Here is a 17,540-nt window from a genome sequence, read left to right on the forward strand (position 1 = left end):
AAAAACTCAACAGAGGTATGGGAAACGGCAAATGAGTAGAACTGGTTTCCAGCCCAAGATTTCCTCATGGAATAATGGGAGACAAAGTGAGAAGAACAGGGTGGGACTTTAATTGTGGAAGGCTCTGAACGCCAGGGATGGGCTTTCCTCTAACTAGTAGTTTTCAACTGTCTGCACATTAAAATCATCTGAAGAGTTTCTTAAAAACTCCTACCAGACCATCATCATCAGAATTCCCAGGCATGGGACCAGATGATTCTGATGCAGTCAGTTTCTGAACACCAGTTCTAGACAGTGGCTATGACAGGGCCAAATATTAAATCCAACCCTTGCAACATGAGACAAAGAGAAAGCTTTCTCTTTGATCTTCTTCCAGAACAGCCACACTGATCCACGCCACCATCATCTCTCTCAACTGTGGGTTTGACTCTTGCAGTAGAGGTTCTGACCTGCTAGAATAGTCCCTCAAGTGGCCACTCCACCTCTGACATGATGCCACCTCTGATAGCAAAAATCTCACTGTCTCTTAAGACATGTTGTTCCAGTTTTGAGAGATCTAGCTGTGAGAGTACCTCCTGGTATTCAGTTGAAATCTATATCCCAGAAATCTCTACTGGCTGATCCTGGTTTTCTCCTCTGAGATTGTATAAAACAAACTGAAACCATTTACCATACAAAAATTTTGAAATACCTGAAAATAGCTAACAGGCCACGCCCCTAGCTCTACTCAATACATTAAACATCTCCACCGCTTTCAGTTATTCCTCCTGTAATCTGCTTTCAATTCTCCTCACCATACTGATCAGGCTATTCTGAATACACACTAGTTTGCCATTGTCTTTCTTAAACTGTGACATCCAGAACTGGACAAAGTACTGCATATACAGTGAGACTGACATGTTAAGAAAAGCACAGATTGCTCTTTTGATTTTCACATTATTTTAATGCATCTGGGGTTGACTTGGAGGTACTACTGGGACATGAACACTGAGGAAGTGGGCAAGGTTCACTTCCCTTTACATGTTAAGTCCCACATTCTAAATCTTCATCTGCTCCAGAAGATCCTGATATCTCTGCTGTTGGGGAATACCACACTATGGGTGAAACTCCTGTGATACAGTTTTTCCTCTGACTCTGTCTCTTCCCATCATTCCCTTTTATTCCTAGCTCTGATTCTCCCCTCTAGCCTCAGAATCTTCAATTTCCTGGATCCTCATTTTTATGATTTCCTCAGGTTTCCTCTTTATTCTAGATAATAAGCCAGAAAAGAAAGAACATATTGTTAAATATTTTTCACTTTCTCCTCAAGCCAGGAGACCAAAAGTTAAGTATGGTTTAGTACACTTCCCATGTTGGCTGTTCCTCTTGCTTAGGGCTGGGTTCAACATCCACCCTATGTACAATTACAACCCTACCCCCAATGATCCTAATCCATCTTCCCTGCTTTATTTTTTATATAGTACTTATCTAACTTATTGAATAGTTTACTTACATTATTTACTGTCTGTGTCCTCCTACTTGAATGTAAGCTCCATGGGTGGGAATTTTCACTATTTTGTTCACTGCTGTATCTCTAGTGTCTAGAAAAATGCCTGACCTATTCTAGGTACTCAGTATTTGTTACTGAGTTTGTTAAATGAATTTCTTTGATAGATCCCACTGATGTCTGCCAGGTCAAACTAATTGTGTTTATTCCCTTGTGTTAGACTCTACTTCTGAATACTTTCCAACTTTGCATTGGATATCAGGCCAGGTAGGTTGGACTGTCAGTTGCTGGCAAATCTTTCATCAGTTACCACTAGTGTGACAGTTTCTCCCAACAGTTAGCAGATAGCAACTCCCAGTATCAAAGCATGTCATGGAGATTACTGGAGAATTATTCCATTTTTTTCTACCATTCCTTCTACTCAGCTGCTATAAGTTCAACTGCACCAATTTACCTAGAGCTCTGATCAATCCGTGATCACCCCACATTGGGTTGCGGTACTTGGTCAACATTGCCAAGTTCCAAGGCCTGTGGATTCTTAGAGTTAAGACATTAATTCTTTTAAATCTATGACATGGGTTCCTTCTCATCTTACCACTTTTACTGTGCTGGATCTTCTGGGATTTCCATCAGTTCCATTTCAAAATGCTTGAACTTAGTTTGATCTCTTCCCTCATATTTCAATACTGCTTTTGTCTTATGTGAGCATCTGTTGCAAAGTATACCGTTGGTATTAAAGGTATGCTCAGGTAAACAAGCTACATAAGACAAATCAAAAGCAATTCCTAGTTCTGTATGTGTTGAAAGTCCAATTTATCACCCTGATTCTTTACTCCAGGGAGCCAATTCAATGTCCTCTTATCTACCCTGGCAGATCTGGGTGACCCAACTTCTAGAAAAGTCAACAGGAGAAACACTTTTAAAGGACATACAGAAGTCCCGAGACACTTTTCAAAACACAGTGGAAGGGAACAAGACAGAGTAGACAACATCAATTTCCTATCCCTCTTAAAATTCTGAAGATGTGCCTAACACAGGGTCAGAGATAAAACAGACCAGGAACTGTAAAACTAAAGAATGCTTAGGGGAGATATGTGTGTGCATTGTGAGGAGTAATGGTCAAACACAATAAGGAAGAGAGGGAATATTCGTTTGATTTCTCTGTGGCTAATAGAGAAATATGGTTACTTTGCATTAGCCATAAGTGCCATCAAGCAATTGTATTGTTTCAAGAACTTTTCCTGATTTTCCATAGTCATGACAGAAAAATACTTCTATGAAATTCTTTCCATGAGAAGCATAAACTATGCTTGACCCAGTTTTCCTAGCAGAGCTAGGGCATTCCACAAGCAGCACTTGAAAGGCTCAGAATTACACACCCTTGACCACAGTGTTGATCAAAGAGTGGCCCTCTGGTAAAACTGGACCAAACACCAAAATCTAAACTGAACCCTCCCATGGTTCAATATCCCTAGGGTGAAATTTTGCCTGAAGCCTTACTTTGGCTACTCTTGAAGTTCAGAATATGAGTTTTAGGCTGCCGAATAGTTTGGGGAAATTAATGGGAAAATAATGAATACTCAAATGAGTGGAAGTCCTGTGTCTCTGTCTTCCAAAAGACAACATGGTGTGCTGTTATCTTCACGTGGAGCAAGAGACTGACCAGTGAGTTCAATGCTTTGCCTGTACTCAAAACACATCTCTTTTCATCATACTAGAATTCATTGCTGCTGCTGCCTCCTCCTCCCCAAGCTATCAAAGCTTTCAATATGGCACAATTACACCACCATCTCCCTGGAACACTGCAAAACAAGCTCCCTGAGTACCCTTCCATTGCTCTCAAAGTCAAGCTCTCCGTTCCCTGTCAGAGTCCATAGCACTACATCTGGTCTTTGTTTGAATGGGATTATGAAACTTTTAGAGAACAAGGAACACACTGGTGAAGGTTAAAGAGGTAACATATTAAATCTACGGTATATGAAGATTTAACTCCAACTACAAGCGGTAGTATTTACTGAACCATAGACACTAGTTTTCCGTACTCATGTTCAGAGTTATTAATAATGGACTGCTACTGCTGTACTTTTAAAATTATCACTGAAATGTAATTTCACTGCTCATGATGATGTAATTGCTGAGAAGCTGGGTGGGTAGTAATTATACAATGCAGTGTATGGAACTGAGCTAATGCCCTGAAATATTTTTATTGTTTGATTTTTTTTCCTTTCTTGTAATTAAACATCTAGTAATTGAACATCACTGCCTGATGTTCATTTTATGGTTTAGATAAAATAAAATATAGCATCCATATTCCCTTGCTTAGCCCTGGAGAGTGGAGGAGTGTGAGAAAGGAGGTGGAGAGGATCTAACCAACTCAGATTATTCTGAGTTCCAGGGGAGCACACACTGATGTGCTGATACATTACACCATTGGTCATTTCTCCATTTCAACCACCAGCAAGCCAGCAGCACTACATACAACTGCTAGTTAACATACATTTAATATATGTGTGTATGTATGTATTTGTATATGTACACATATTTAAAGGTACAGGGCATGTTACCACCTTATTTGACAGATCCTAAATAGACTCTCGTTATAATCCATATAAAGCACAGCTAGAAAGGAAATTTTAAAATATTTAGAAAAATACCTACCATGGCTAACCACAAATTAATTTGCTATTACTGTTTTAAATTTGGCTTCATATGCAAATGAAGGCCCATGTCTGTTTGTCAAAAGGATTATATTTGTAAGACTTGATGAAAGACCCAGACTTCATGAAGCACTGGCCCCTATTGCTTGCTCAGTGGTAATTTAGACTTATGTGTTCAGCCAGAGTGGTACAGAGAGTGTAAAAGCCTGGGCTTGGAGCCAGTCTGCCTGGGACTGCAGCCTGGCATGGCCACTTACTATCTGTGTGATGTGGGGAACATGATTTAACCTCTATCATATTTTCCCCAAACGTAGAAAGAGGATTATAATGGTATCTTTCTTACAGCATTGTTGTGAGTATTAAAGGAGTTAATATATGCAAAGTACTAAGAACAGTGCCTGGCACACAGAAAGCACTATTGAAGTGTTAGCTATTATTGATTGTAAATAGAAATAGTCTCTGGCTAACGTAGGCAGAAAAGGAATATATTGAAAGGAAATCAGGTAGCTTGCAGAATTGACAGAAAAGCTGGAGAAAGCACATAAAATGGGCAGAAGCAAAGACATCAATGCATTAGGATTCCCAGGCTGTGCAGAACCTCACTGCCAATAGCACTGTCCACATCACCGCAGGACACTGCTACTGCTGGCACTGCGTGTGGCCCCTGTTAACCACTGAATACTTTATGCTGCCACAAATAAGTCCGAATCCATCCTTTCTCCTTCCGTCACCCACTCCAGAGTCAAAGCCCCAGGCAGGGCCTTCAGTTAGTCAAGCCTAGTTCACATGGCTGTATCCAATGGACCATGAGTATGGAGGGGTATTTGCTGCCTTTAGTTACTGAAGTGGGAGATGCAGCTGTCCCCCACCAAGATTCAACAATATGGGATTCCCCAAAACAGGAAGGGAGTTTGGATGTGAGGCAGATAAAAACAAAACAGAAGTCTACTACTGTGTTAAATTGCCTGGAAGAGAACTTACCCAAGATTCCTGACCCCCATCAAGGAAGAGAAAGAAGAATGACTGTGAGATCTGGAAAACCGAGATCAAAATCCACGTCACAAGGGTTCATGGAAGAGTCACAGAAAAAGAGAAAGAAACTAGAAGCTGGCCATTAAGTAGGAACTATCAGTGTAGTGAACAAAGAAATTCAGCCTAGAAGGCAGTGGAAATAGGGAGCACAGGGCTCTCCCAGAGTCTGAGAAAAGGAGCCTAGTCTAGACCAGTGATTCTCAAATATGCTGGTCTTGGGACTCCTTCACAATCTTAAAGATTGCTGCAACTTCAAAGATCCTTTGTTTATGTGGAGTTTCATGTGGGTGTTTATCATATATTTGGATATATGGATATCATATCCATATATGGATATCATATCATAAATTAAACCAATAAATTTCAAGCATTATGTCATTTTAAAATAATTCAAATAAATACATTATACGTTAACATAAATGACATATTTTCATGAAAACAACTATATTTTCTTCCAAAAAACTGTAATGGGAAGAGTGGTACTGCTTTATCTCTTTGTGACTCTGGGTTATTAGAATTCTAGTCTCTAATAAAAAATGATAGAAATGAATTTATTTACAAAACAGACTCACAGACTTCAAAAACAAACTTATGGTTACCAAAGGGGAATGGTGGAGGGGATAAATTAGGAGTTTGGGATTAACATATACACACTACTATATGTAAAATGGATAATCAACAAGGACCTATGCTCAATGTTCTGTGATAACTTATATGGGAAAAGAATCTGAAAAAGAATGGATACATGTATATGTATAACTGAATCACTATGCTGTACACCTGAAACTAACACAACATTGTAAATCAACTATACTCCAATATAAAATAAAGATTAAATTTAGAAAATAGAAGTCTCCATGGGGCCCAGGGACTGGCCAGGCCGCAGCAGGCGCTGTTTCTCTTTGTTTCCTTCTCTCTGAGGCTGGCGTGCTGGTGGTGAGAAGCAGCAGTGGCCGCAGCCCCAGGATATGGAAAAGCAGAACCACCAAAAGGAGTGATGACCAGAGATTACATGAGAAGTCTGGATGTTAGTTCTAATGCCTCGGGACATGCAGTTGGGAACTCCACACCAGCTCCTGGGATCAGACTCTCATCCACTTAATACCCTTGTTTGCCTGAACTACTAGAGCCAGTCCTAGCTAACAACAAATGGCTACCCAAAGGAAACACTTGGTAAAAGATTTCAATCCTTACATCATCTGCTGTATCTATAAAGGGTATCTGATCAAGCCAACTACAGTGACGGAATGCCTCCACACCTTCTGTAAGACCTGTATCATCCAGCACTTTGAAGATAGCAATGGTTGTCCAAGGTGTGGCAACCAGGTTCATGAGACAAACCCATTAGAAAGGTTGAGCCTGGGTAACACATTAGAGGAAATTATATTTAAGTTGGTCCCTGGACTACAAGAACAAGAACTTGAGAGTGAATTTTGGAAGAAAAACAAGCCTCAAGAAAATGGACAAGATGATACTTCAAAAGTTGACAAACCTAAAGTAGATGAAGAAGGTGATGAAAATCAAGATGATAAAGACTATCACAGTGCTTCCCTGATGGTGCAGTTGTTAAGAATCCGCCTGCCAATGCAGGGGACACGGGTTCAAGCCCTGGTCCGGGAAGATCCCCCATGCCGTGTAGCAACTAAGCCCATGCACCACAACTACTGAGCCTGCACTCTAGAGCCCGCGAGCCACAACTGCTGAAGCCCATGTGCCACAAATTCTGAAGCCCACATGCCTAGAGCCTCTGCTCCGCAACGAGAAGCCACTGCAGTGAGAAGCCCACGCCCTCAAACCTTCAAAGAGTAGCCCCTGCTCGCCGCAACTAGAGAAAGCCTGCACAAAGCAACGAAGACCCAATGCAGCCAAAAATAATAAATTAAAAAAATTAATTTAAAAAAAGACTATCACAGAATTGACCCACAAATTGCTATATGTCTAGATCATTTACGAAATAATGGACAATCGGGACAATGCAGTAAAGGGTTTAATGAAGGAATTCATTCGGTTTTCTACACGTCTAACTGTGGGAACTATTAAAAAATTTCTAAGTTTAAAACTAAAACTTCCAAGTTCTTATGAGTTGGATGTGCTGTGCAATGGTGAAATTATGGGGAAGGATCATACTGTGGAGTTCATAGACATGACAAGATGGCGACTAAGAGGTGAAAACTTTCAGTGTCTGAACTGCTCAGCTTCACAAGTCTGCCCTCAGGATGGCCCTTTGTATCAGTCATACCCCATGGTATTGCAGTATCGACCAAGAATTGATTGCGGTTAGACCCAGGGGCCTAGATCCCACTGAATGAATTCTGCACTATGTGTTTACTCATCAACAGATCGCACAGTGAACGGTGTGTGGACTAGAGGGACACAACCAGATTTTCAGCATGCAAATAAGGCTATTGTCTGTCTCTAAATTGTCAGTTGCATTTATGTTGTTTCTATTAAGAGCAAACCAAGTGCCATTCTGCTACTGAACCATCTGCATAAGTTATCTGTGCTGTCTCACAGTGTACAAGTCACAGTTGAAATCAGTTAGATATGCGGCCATGATTCAGCCTTCTAAATATTTTGCTTGCCTGTTCTATTGTTTGATTACACTAGTAACATGCCTCAATCTTTGTGGTGTTGCAGTTTTCACATACTTACTATTTGATTAATTCTTGTTTAAATAGAGTACCGTACAAGGAACTAATAATTATTATATCTTGAAATTATTTTGTATGGGAAATATATTTAGAAAAGTGGTCCTTGAGCCACTATCCTGTTCTCAGTAAGCTTTTTGCGTGCAAAACAGTTCACTCTTGAGTGTGCAAGTCCTTTGGGGAAGAATTCCAATTGTTCTTTACTTTAAAGTCCATTATAATTATAGGCATCTTGCGTCATCTGTGTAGTCTACCAGTCGCACAGGGAGGTCCTGTTCACCCTCCAGAAAATGTACGTGACTTCTTGGAGAGCTGAAGTGAGATTCGCAACCATTTGAAATGTTGGCAGCTGATCACATTTACTTCTAACAAAATTAATGTGTAAGTGAGGTTAATCTTTCATAAGGCCTTATGACGAGCCAGTGCTGCTTCATGAAACATCGTGCATCATTATATTGTGGCATTTATCTAATGAGTACATTGTTTCCCTTTTTTCAGTTGGCCTTAAGTGTGTGTCACTGTGGCATGCAGAAGGTTATGATGATTTAAGTATTAGGATTTTTAGGGCAGATAACATTAGCTATTTTATGGATTTCAAAAATCTCAAAGCAATTGTAGATTAAAACTGTTAGTAACCTGTCACATTTCCATACCATATGTATAAAATAGAAAAAAATGTAGTGTCATAGATAAATATGCTTAACCAGAATTAATGGTTTGAGGATATTTCATTTTAGATCCTGTAGTAATCAGGAGGAAATGGGATTATTGTTTTATACATAAGTTCTTTAAGGTCAGAGCTATGATAATGTCCTTGATTACTTATGGAAGCTGATTCTAATTAACTCAAAATGAATTGAGAGTGTGTTTTAAAAACCACAAATGAGACCTGGATGTTTTGGGGTTCCCAGCCAAAACTTACAGCCTTAAATGAATTTTATATACATGATCTCATTAAATTTGGCCTGCTGCCTCATCTTATGTAATGTCACTATTTTCTAAGGAAACATATAGGAAGCATTTATGGCATTGAGAATAGTTTTATATAAAATTCCTCTATTTACTGTTAATGTATTAACATTTTTATTGAAATGCAATGGAATATGTGCCAAAACATGTGAAAACCTTGCATAAAGAAGGGCATCAGTTATATGGGGAAAGGTACACATTTTATGATGGTACTAAGTAACGTGGTATTACTATTAGAAGCACAGACTTCTTCATATACTCAACTGTGGTTTTCTAAGTATGGTACTATTTTCATGTCTAGTAATACACTAATCCCTAGTTAATTATCCCGAGTCAGGTTGTGGAATTTGTAAGAAACCAGGTATAGAAAAACTTAAAGGCAAAAATATACAGGTGGTTAGTTTTACAAACTTGGGGTGCTAATAAGATAAACTCCTTAGACAAATAGCCTATAGGAATAATCATCTGAATCTGCAAAATTGGAGAATAAAACTAAATTAAGTTTTTCTTTAATCTGTTGTTTCTTAAGCAACAAACTGAAAGAACTTTACTTTCATAAAAGATTTTGTAATCTGTTTTGTCTGCTTTAGATATCAAAGATGCACAAGGGTCAAGGAACCTTGATCTAAAGAAGCACTGTGCTTTATAGACATCACTTTAATTGAAGTAATTACATTAGTTAATAGAAAATCCAAATATGGCCCTTTCTCCAGATTATGCTTTAAAGTATAAAACAAATAAACTAAAAGTTTCACTGATGAGGCAGTATTAGGTCATTCAGTCTGGGGTCCAGATACATTGGAGTGATGTCTTATAACTACTTTTAGAAAAGTATATTTCTTTATTCATTAAAAATCTATCCCATATTAATAGGCCTCATTTTATAAATGTAATGAGTTTGCTCAACTATATGTAACTTGAAATGATTCTTTAAGGGAAGAAAAGTATGTTATATAATATTGTGAACTGTTTAGCTTTACTGAACTATTTAAGAGAAAGTGCCTAATCGCTAAAGTGCATTTCTGTTTTAGATTTACTGCATATATTTTGAGTTTTCTGTCCCTGTCTCTTATCAATGGTCTTGTATTTAAATAGGTTCTTGTAACTTACAGTAATCTCTTTTTGAAAGATTTTCATAAGAAAATAATTATCACCAAAGACATTTTACTGTTAATAACCATGTTAGAGAGACAGTTTAACTGTTTGGAGGTTGGAAATTTTTAGACTGCAATTTATTTCTATATAATTAGGCAATAACCTTGAGTAATTGCTAAAATATCACCAAAGAAAGACTTTAAACTTAATTTTCATGGTAACATCGATCAAATGCAGGTTTTTCTTGCAATAATCAGAACATACTTCCTTTCAGCTATGTTTCTTGTTTTTCCAGCACCATCTGACAGATCTTAGGAAACCCTCAAAGATGAAAAAGTGATTAACACAACAAATAGCCTCCCTCCGGATGAAAAGTGGGAGAAATACATACTTTGAAAAGAAAATTGAAACTGAGATTTTAAATTCTAATTTGAGAAGCTTTTTATTCCATGGAGGCAATATAGACTAAAATTGTGCTTATTTAGTTTCTGGGTTCTTAGTAATATAAGAAATTTTATTAAAGACAGACTTTGGTAAAAATGCAGACATGATTACTTGTATAAAAAACAGTACATTCTATTGGACTCACATAAGTAAATGCTTTTTCTGTACTCAAAAGCAAAATTTTCCTAAAAGCCTTTGGTTTTTTAAAAGTAATTCTTTGTCTTGTTTCTCAGCAATTACTTTGTTTTTAGAATCTAGCTATACAACCAAATTTGGCAAGATAAGCCCCAGATGAAGAGCATATAGACAAGGTTAAGCCCTGTCCTCACACCGATCTTTTGGGGATCCCATGCTGTGGGCCACCTCAAGTAAGCTCACATTATGAAGTCTTCCTGACAGGCCACTAGGTAAACCTCCTTGGATAGGATAAAGATGGATGCACTCCATTACATACTCTGGTATACCATAAGGAATTTTCCAGCAGGCTATACTCTGTACCAGTGAGATATAGATATTGCTTGTGGGAATTACAAAAATGAGTGAGTTTGCCATAACTTTCATTTTCTGGGTTAGAAACATAAAAACGTGAAATGCTATTATTTTGAGACATATACCTATCCCTACAATAAGGAATATAAAATGTCTGCCAGATCTGGTTTATAAAAATTGAAAAATATTAAATATACTAGAAACTCAAACCCTTTGAAAGCACAAAATAACCAGATAATTCTGGATTTAATTAATATACCTAGTTCAGTAGTATTCTGTTGAAGAAAGTTCAGATTGAAAGTTCATTAAAATGTACTCAAATATACATTACAGAGTTTTGTGTTTACTTGCTATCCTTACTATATTTTCAAATAGAATTAACATGCTCAAACACTTCCTTTTCAGAAAGTTATGAAATTAAACAAAAATAAATTATTTTAAATTCTCATTAGAATGTGTCCAAATACTTTTTATGCCCCTTTTCCTAGGATTCAAAACTTGAGTCATTATTCAGAAATGCTTTTTAATTTTAATTATCTTTAAATCTAGAATCAAGTGAAACATTAAATACTGCATCCAGTTTTCTTCCATCTTTCAGAGCTTCATGGAATAAGAAACTAATCTAGAGGGTGGAGTCAAGATGGCAGCATGGGAAGATGCGAAGTTCATGTCTCCCCACAACTAGGGCACCTGCCGGAAGCTGGTGGGGGACCTCCATGCCCAAGGAGAAGGGAGGAACTCCCAAACGAACTGGTAGGATGTGGGGGGACTGAGGGGGGAGGAGAAGTGAAGGACGGACAGGACCGGAGCCCCTGAGGGACTTCCATGAACAGAGGGACCCTTGGGGGCTCAGATCAGGGAGAGCACACCAAGCATTTCTCCTGCCCAATGGGCCAGGGAAGTCTGCCCGGCTCTCGGGATGGGTCCTATGCCCTCAGAGGCCCCCTCCCGGCTGCACTGGTCCTGGCAGCAGAGAAGAGCAGGAGAGGCAGGCAGGAGGGGCCCTCCAGGACCAGAGGAGTGGGAGAGGAGAGGAGGGCATTTGTCCCACCCACTCGGGCCTAGAAAGCCAGCTGGACTCCCAAGTGCGGTCCCCCACCCTCTGAGACCAGAGGCAAACCTGGGCCCATTCTGTTCCCTTGAGCCTAAGCCCCACCCCCTACACCCCCAGGGCCTTTTCCAGCCCTGTGAGTCCTAACATAGGCCCCGTCCACTGCCCAAATCCCGCCCCTACTTAGGCCCCACCCTCCACAGCCAAGGCCTTTTCCACCATTTTTTTTTTCTTCTACTCTTTTATACTATTGTGGTTCTGTTTTACCTTCTGGTTGTTGTTTCATCTATATCTTTATTTTTATATTCTTTCTAACATATCAGTTAGTTTCCTAGTCTAATTTTAGTTTTTACTCTTGGTAATTGTTCACCTTTTTATGTTTTTTGCCACCCCGCACAGGTTACAGGATCTTGGTTCACGAGCCAGGGGTCAGGCCAAAGCTCCTGCAGTGGGAGCTCTGAGTCCAAACCAGTGGACTAACAGAGAACCTCAGACCCCAGGGAATATTCCACAGAGTGAGGTCTCCTGGAGGTCCTCATCTCAGCACCAAGACCCAGCTCTACCTAATAGCCTACAAACTGCAGTGTTGGAAGCCTCAGGCTGAACAACAAGTAAGATAGGAACAAAATCCTACCCATCAAAAAAAAAAAAAAAAAAAAAAGAAAAATGAGATGGCAAAAAACTATGTCACAGATGAAGGAGCAAAGTAAAAAACCAACAAGACCAAATAAATGAAGAGGAAATAGGCAATCTACCTGAAAAAGAATTCAGATTAATGATAGTAAAGATGATCCAGAATCTCGGAAATAGAATGAAGGCACAGAGTGAGAAAATACAAGAAATGTTTAACAAAGATCTAGAAGAACTAAAGAACAAACAAATGGAGATGAATAACACAATAACTGAAATGAAAAATACACTAGAAAGAATCAATAACAGGATAACTGAGGCAGAAGAATGAAAAAGTGAGATGGACGACAAAATGGTGGAAATAACTGCTAAGGATCAGAAAAAAGAATGAAAAGAATGGAAGACAATCTCAGAGACCTCTGGGGCAACACTAAACACACCAACATTTGAATTATAGGGATTCCAGAAAAGAAGAGAAAAAGAAAGGGTCTGAGAAAATGTTTGAAGAGATTATAGTGGAAAACTTCCCTAACATGGGAGAGAAAATAGTTACCCAAGTCCAGGAAACACAGAGAGTACCATACAGGATAAACTCTAGGAGAAACACACCAAGACACATATTAATCAAACTAACAAAAATTAAATTCAAAGAAAAAATATTAAAAGCAGCAAGGGAAAAACAAAAAATAACATACAAAGAATCCCCATAAGGTTATCAGCTGATTTTTCAGCAGAAACTCTGCAAGCCAGAAGGGAGTGGCAGGACATACTTAAAGTGATGAAAAAGGAAAACGTACAACAAAGATTACTCTACCCAGCAAGGATCCCATTCAGATTCGACGGAGAAATCAAAAGCTTCTAAGACAAGCAAAAGCTAAGAGAATTCAGCACCACCAAACCAGCTTTACAACAAATGCTAAAGAAATTTCTCTAGGCAGGAAACACAACAGAAGAAAAAGACCCACAAAAACAAACCCAAAACAATTAAGAAAAATGGTAATAGGAACATAAATATCGATAATAACCTTGAATGTAAATGGATTAAATGCCCCAACCAAAAGAGACAGACTGGTTGAATGGATACAAAAACAATACCCATGTATAAGTTGTCTACAAGAGACTCACTTCAGACCTAGGGACACATACAGACTGAAAGTGAAGGGATGGAAAAAGATATTCCATGCAAATGGAAATCAAAAGAAAGCTCGAGTAGCAATACTCGTATCATATAAAATAGACTTTACAATAAAGACTGTTATAAGAGATAAGGAAGGACACTACATAATGATCAAGAGATCAATCCAAGAAGATATAACAATTATAAATGTTTATGCTCCCAACATAGGAGCACCTCAATACATAACGCAAATGCTAACAACCATGAAAGGGGAAATCGACAGTAACACAATAATAGTAGGGGACTTTAGCACCCCACTTACACCAATGGACAGATCATCCAAAATGAAAATAAATAAGGAAACACAAGCTTTAAATGACACAGTAGACCGGAGAGATTTAACTAATATTTATAGAACATTCCCTCCAAAAGTGGCAGAATACACTTTCTTCTCAAGTGCACATGGAACATTCTCCAGGATAGATCACATCGTGGGTTACAAATCAAGCCTTGGAAAATTTAAGAAAATGGAAATTGTATCAAGCATCTTTTTGGACCACAACGCTATGAGACTGGAAATCAATTACAGGAAAAAAACTGTAAAAAACACAAACACATGGAGGCTAAACAATACACTACTAAATAACCAAGAGATCACTGAAGAAATCAGAGAGGAAATCAAAAAATACATAGAAACAAATGATAATGAAAAGATGATGACCCAAAACCTATGGGACTCAGCAAAAGCAGTTCTAAGAGGGAAGTTTAGAGCAATACAATCCTACCTCAAGAAACATGGGGCTTCCCTGGTGGCGCAGTGGTTGAGAGTCCGCCTGCCAATGCAGGGAACACGGGTTCGTGCCCCGGTCCGGGAAGATACCACATGTCGCAGAGCAGCTGGACCCGTGAGCCATGGTCACTGAGCCTGTGCATCGGAGCCTGTGCTCCACAATGGGAGAGCCCACAACAGTGAGAGGTCCACGTACCACAAAAAGAAAAAAGAAAGAAAGAAACAACAGAAGTCTCAAATAAACACCTAAAGCAACTAGAGAAAGAAGAACAAAGAAAACCCAAAGTCAATGAAAGGAAAGAAATAATAAAGATCAACATAGAAATAAATGAAATAGAAACAAAAAAACAATAGCAAAGATCAATAAAACTAAAAGCTGGTTCTTTGAGAAGTTAAACAAAATTGATAAACCCTTATTCAGACTCATCAAGCAAAAAAGGGAGAGGACACATATCAATAAAATTAGAAATGAAAAAGGGGCAATCACAACTGACACCACAGAAATACAAAGGATTATAAAAGACTACTACAAACAACTATATGCCAATAAAATGGACAACCACGAAGAAATGCACAAATTCTTGGAAAGGTACAATTTTCCAAGACTTAACCAGGAAGAATTGGAAAATATAAACAGACCTATAACAAGTAATGAAATTGAAACTGTAATTAAAAATCTTCCAACAAACAAAGGTCAAGGACCAGATGGCTTCACAGTGAAATCTATCAAATATTTAGAGAAGAGCTAACACCAGTCCTTCTCAAACACTTCCAAAAAATTGCAGAGGGAGGAAAACTCCCAAGTTCATTCTACAAAGCCAACATCACCCTGATACCAAAACCAGAGAAAGACATCACAAAAAAAGAAAATTATAGACCAATATCACTGATGAACATAGATGCAAGGATCAAGTGGGATTTATCTCAGGGATGCAAGTTTTCTTCAATATACAAAAATCAATCAATGTGATACACCACAATAACAAGTTAAGGAATAAAAACCAAATGATCATCTCAATAGATGCAGAAAAAGCTTTTGACAAAATTCAACACTGATTTATGATAAAAACTCTCCAGAAAATGGGCATAGAGGGAACCTACCTCAACATAATAAAGGCCATATCTGACAAACGCACAGCAAACATCATACTCAATGGTGAAAAACTGAAATCATTTCCACTAAGATCAGGACCAAGACAAGGATGTCCACCCTTGCCACTATTATTCAACATGGTTTTAGAATTCCTAGCCACGGCAATCAGAGAAGAAAAAGAAATAAAAGGAATACAAATCAGAAAAGAAGTAAAAAAAAAAACAGTCACTGTCTGCAGATTACATGATACTATACATAGAAAAGCCTGAAGATGCCACCAGAAAACTAATAGAACTAATCAATGAATTTGGTAAGGCTGCAAGATAAAAAATTAATGCACAGAAATCTCTGGCATTCCTATACACCAAAAACAAAAAATCAGAAAGAGAAATTAAGGAAACACTCCCATTTACCATTGCAACAAAAAGAATAAAATACCTAGGAATAAACCTACCTAAGGAGGCAAAAGGCTTGTTCTCAGAAAACTATAAAACACTGGTGAAAGAAATCAAAGATGACATAAACAGATGGAGAAATATACCATGTTCTTGGATTGGAAGAATCAATATTGTGAAAACGACTATACTAATCAAAGCAATCTACAGATTGAATGCATTCCCTATCAAACTACCAACGGCACTCTTCACAGAATTAGGACAAAATTTTTTTTAATTCATATGGAAACACAAAAGACCCCGAATAGCCAAAGCAATCTTGAGAAAGAAATATGGAGCTGGAGAAATGGCTCCCCGACTTCAAACTATACTAAATGGAGAAAAATGGCTCCCCAACTTCAAACTATACTACAAAGCTACAGTAATCAAGACAGTATGGTACTGACACAAAACAGAAGTATAGATCAATGGTACAGGATAGAAAGCCCAGAGGTAAACCCATGCACATAAGGTCACCTAATTTACAACAAAGGAGGCAAGAACATACAATGGAGAAAAGACAGCCTCTTCCATAAGTGGTGCTGGGAAAAATGCACAGCTAAATGTAAAAGAATGAAATTAGAACACTCCCTAATACCATACACAAAAATAAACACCAAATGGATTAAATACCTAAATGTAAGACTAGACACTATAAAACTCTTAGAGGAAAACAGGAAAAACACTCTTTGACATAAACCACAGCAAGATCTTTTTTGACCTACCTCCTAGAGTAATGAAAATAAAAACAAAAATAAACAAATGGGATGGAATGAAACTTCAAAGCTTTTGCACAGCAAAGGAAACCATAAACAAGACCAAAAGACAATCCTCAGAATGGGAGAAAATATTTGCAAGTGAAACAATGGACCAAGGCTTAATCTCCAAAATATACAAACAGCTCATGGAGCTCAATATCAAAAAAACAAACAACCTAATCCAAAAATGGGCAGAAGACCTAAAGACATTTCACCAAAGAAGACATACAGGTGGCCAAAGGCACGTGAAAAGATGCTCAACATCACTAATTATTAGAGAAATGCAAATCAAAACTACAATGAGGTACCACCTCACACCAGTCAGAATGGCCATTATCAAAAAATCTAGAATCAATAAATGCTGGAAAGGGTGTGGTGAAAAGGGAACCCTCCTGCACTGTTGGTGGGAATGTAAACTGATACAACCACTATGGAGAACAGTATGGAGGTTCTTTAAAAAACTAAAAATAGAACTACCATATGACCCAGCAATCCCACTACTGGGCATATACCCTGAGAAAACCATAATTCAAAAAGAGTCATGTACCACAATGTTCATTGCAGCACTATCTACAATAGTCAGGACATGGAAGCAACCTAAATGTCCATCGACAGATGAATGGATAAAGAAGATATGGCACATATATACAATGGAATATTACACAGCCACAAAAAGGAACGAAATTGGGTTATTTGTAGTGAGCTGGATGGACCTAGAGTCTGTCATACAGAGTGAAGTAAGTCAGAAAGAGAAAAACAAATACCATATGCTAACACATATATATGGAATCAAAAAAATAAAATAAAATGGTACTGATGAACCTAGTGGCAGGACAGGAATAAAGAC

At 38.2% G+C, this 17,540-nt stretch overlaps 1 pseudogene across 1 annotated transcript; it reads left to right on the forward strand.

Moving 5' to 3' along the window:
* The first annotated feature begins 6,324 nt into the window (after positions 1 to 6,324).
* Positions 6,325 to 7,456, forward strand: LOC307049800 (polycomb group RING finger protein 5-like; annotated as a pseudogene). The gene is made up of 2 exons: positions 6,325 to 6,718; positions 7,089 to 7,456. The product of its transcript is annotated as a polycomb group RING finger protein 5-like (transcript).
* The last annotated feature ends 10,084 nt before the right edge of the window (positions 7,457 to 17,540 follow it).

The sequence above is a fragment of the Hyperoodon ampullatus genome (genome assembly GCF_949752795.1).
Source record: "Hyperoodon ampullatus genome assembly, chromosome: 3".
NCBI classification, from domain to species: Eukaryota; Metazoa; Chordata; class Mammalia; order Artiodactyla; family Ziphiidae; genus Hyperoodon; species Hyperoodon ampullatus.